The 3,824-nt window shown below is 40.8% G+C and overlaps 1 non-coding gene across 1 annotated transcript; it reads left to right on the plus strand.

Moving 5' to 3' along the window:
- Nucleotides 1-2,611: 2,611 nt before the first annotated feature.
- Nucleotides 2,612-2,718, plus strand: LOC127218576 (U6 spliceosomal RNA). Its single transcript, XR_007834207.1, has one exon. It is a non-coding gene; the product is annotated as a U6 spliceosomal RNA (small nuclear RNA).
- Nucleotides 2,719-3,824: the final 1,106 nt, after the last annotated feature.

A 3,824-nucleotide genomic window follows, 5' to 3' on the forward strand; every position in this document is an offset into this window, starting at 1 on the left:
TTGAATGTATCGGCATAGGGACCACTTCCTAAATATAACACCAGTAGCATAGACACTGAGAGCAACAACTAATAAATAGAAGCTCCTGAAACTGAGAAGCTTGTCTAAGGCAAAACACATGGCAGCCTACAGAAAGAGCAAAGATCTCCAACAACCTAACATCTGACAGGGGGCTAGTATCCAAAATATATTTTAAAAATGCAAGAAGCTAGGCATCAAAATACCAAATAATCCAATTTTTTAAAAGGTGCACAGAGATAAATAGAAAAATCCTCAACAGAAGAAATGCAAATGGCCAAACCACACTTAAGGAATTGCTCAGCGTCCTTAGCCATCAGGGGAATGCAAACCAATATGACTCTGAGATATCATCTTACACTTCTCAGAATGGCTAATAACAAAATACTGACAGCAGCTTGTTGGAGAGGATCTGGAGTAAGGGGAACATTCCTCTACTGCTTGTGGGTGTCCAAACTTGTACATCCAAGTTAGAAATCACTATGGTGGTTTCTCAGAAAGTTGGAAATCACTCTACCTCAATACCCAGCAGTATCACTCTTGGGCACATACTGAAATGATGAACAATCATACCACTAGCACAATAGATCAACTATGTTCATCACAGCATTATTTGTAATAGTCAAAACCTGGAAAAAAAAACCTTGATGCCCCTCAAACAAGGAATGGATAAATAAAATGTGGTACCTTTGCACAATGGAATATCACTCAACAGCAAAAAAAAAAAAAAAAAAAAAAAAAAAAAAAAATGACATTTTGAAAATTTCAGGCAAATGGTTGGAACTAGAAAAACCTTTTCCAAGTGAGGTAACTCAGACCCAGAAAGACAAGCATGGTTTTTACTCATATTAGACATAAAGAAAGGGATAACCACGGTACAATCCATAACCCCTAGGTAACAAGGAGGACCCTAAGAGAGAGATGCATAAATGGCCTTGGGAAAGGGAAATATATAAAATCTCCTGAATGAATTGTGAGAGTGGTGAAGGAGGGGAGAACAGGAGTGGGAAAGTGAACTTAAGTGAACAGGATGTTAAGTTGGGGTAGGGACAGTGAGTGAGAGCAAGGAAAGAGATATCTTTGTAGTGAGAGCCATTATTGAGTTAGGGATAAATCTGGTGCTAGGGAAACTCCAAGGAATCCACAAGGATGTCTGCAGCTAAGACCCCCTAGCAATAGAGGAGAGGATGTCTGAACCGACCTTTCCCCTATAATCAGATTAGTGACTACTGGAATTGTCATCATAGAACCTACATGCAGTAACTGATGGAGGCAGATGTAGAGATCCACAGCTAAACACTGGGCTGAGCTCCGAAAATCCAGTCAAAGAGTGGGAGGAGGAATATATATGAGAAAAGGGCTAGGGTCAAGGTCATGATGGGGAAGCCCTTTGAGACAGCTGACCCCAGAGGGAGCTCCCTGACTCTGGACTGACAGCTGAGGAACCTGCATAGTACTGAAATAGGAACTCTGAATGTCGGGGACAGTTCTGTGACTTGAGCAGTCTGTGGGGCCACTGGAAGTGGGAGCAGGATTTATCCCTAGTGCTTTTTGGAGCCCATTCCCTATGGAGGAATACCTTTCTTAGCCTAGAGTCATGAGGGAGGGGCTTTGTCCTTCCTCAACTTGATATGCCACACTTCCTTGACTCCCCATGGGTGGGTTTACTTGTATTGAGGAGTGGATGGAGGTGTAATGGAGGTAAGGTGGGGAAAGTGAGAGCAATGGAGGGAGAACTGTGGTCACTGTGGTCGGTATGTAAACCAAAAAAAAAAAAAAATAACGTTTAAATAAATAAAAATGTAAAAAGACTACATGAATTCTTTGTATGGATAATGTCATATTTGAGTATTATCTACAAATGCTTTGTCTGGCTTGGATTGTTCAGTCTTCCTGCATAAAATATTATATTATAATACCTGGTTATACTTTATTCATCAGCTATTTGTGAGTTAGTTTCATATAAGTCCAAACTTATATTAGAAGCATGAAAAAACTTTAAACAAGTGTCTTCCCTTCCTATTCCATAAAGGATTAATGACTTGACATTATTTCTGCAGTCTTGAAATACTCCTATGAAGTGATAAGTGGGTACAGACTGCCAAGTGGTACTTAAGTTTCTATTCTCAAATTAATCAGGTCTTAGTAATTACAGCATATGGATATGCCTACAGGTCTAAAAATCACTTGAATTTGAAACTTCATTGACGTTTATAGTCATTAAACTAGTTTTGAAAGCTTGTACTGTCAGTTTTAAAGATAACACTGGCCTTTCACTATTTTTACCAGTTCACCCATTGTCTGTAGCTGGAAATTAAATCCTTCTCATTTGTCCTGTAGAAAGTGGTAGTAGTTTCCTTGCTCTTCCCGAAACACCCATCTTTCATTCTGCTGTCACACACCTTAATTTTCTCAACCAATCATGCCATTTTTATATTAAAATGTTATAATACTGCATTGACCACAGATGGAAATCCCAACTCCAAAGCATGGTTTTCAAGAACTTTCATAATTTGGCACAGTTCTCTTTGCCTACCCTGCTTAATTCTGATGATAAAAGCTATTTATACTTTGCTTATAATTTTCTCTTTACGTGCTCGCTTCGGCAGCACATATACTAAAATTGGAACAATACAGAGAAGATTAAAATGGCCCCTGTGCAAAAATGACAAGCAAATTCGTGAAGTGTCCCATATTTTTGAGAAAACTGACTCTAGAGAAATGTCCAGAGACTTACAAGTCTGACCCCAACTAACAATCTGAGCAACAATGGAAAGGCTACCATAAATGCCCTTCCCTGATAATGAGATTGATGACTAACCTATCTACCATCATAGAGCCCTCATCTGGTAGCTGATGGAAACAGAATCAGACATCCACAGCTAAACACTGAGCTAAACTGGAATCCAGATGCAGAGAGGGAGGACAAGACCAGGTACAGAAACCCACAGAGACAGCTGACCTGAACAAGAGGGAGGTAATGGACCCCCAAACAGATAGCTGGGAAACCAGCATTAGACTGACTCAGACCCCCTGAACATGGGTCTCTGTTATGAGTAGTTTTTCCTGCCAACCTGGTCCCACCACCTTGACAGCCCCAAATAACACATTGTATTTGATATAATGCTGTTGGCCAGTTACTAGTTTCATATCGGCTAGCTCTGTCTTAAATATTAACACATTTCTATTAATCTAAGTATTTCCACATGGTCTTATCTTACTGGAGAGAGGGTCTGGCATTCTTCTCTCCCTCCTCCATCTTCAATCTCCTCCTAAATACTTCCAGAATCCTCCTTGTCTCCTAGTCCCGCCTATCTTGTTTTCCTATTGACCAACAGACCTTTATTCATTAACCAATACATTTACAGAATGACATCTCCTATCGGGTCTCAGATAGAAGGTCTGGGCCATCTAAAGGATCTCAGACAGTGGAACCATGATGTATCCCTGGTGCACAAAAGGACTTTGGGAGCACATTCCCCATGGAAGGATACTCCCTTAACCTAGAGGCAGGATGCAAGGCTTAGTCCCTACTCCAAATGACTTGACAGATTTAGATGACCCCTCCTGGGAGGCATCACCCTCCATGTGGCGTGGGGGGGAGTTGAGGGGAGGGCAATGGGGGGGCATGGGAGGGTGGAAGAAAGAGAAAGGAGGAGAGAGGTAAAGAGGGGGGAGGGACAGTGATGGGGAGGGAGGAAGGGAGAAGAGGGAACTGGGATCAATTTGTAAAATAAAAAAATTACAAAAAAGAAAGAAAATCAAAGTCAGTATTAAATCTTGTTTTCAATAATCAGAAGCTTAAA

Source organism: Phodopus roborovskii, unplaced genomic scaffold (genome assembly GCF_943737965.1).
Source record: "Phodopus roborovskii unplaced genomic scaffold, PHOROB, whole genome shotgun sequence".
NCBI classification, from domain to species: Eukaryota; Metazoa; Chordata; class Mammalia; order Rodentia; family Cricetidae; genus Phodopus; species Phodopus roborovskii.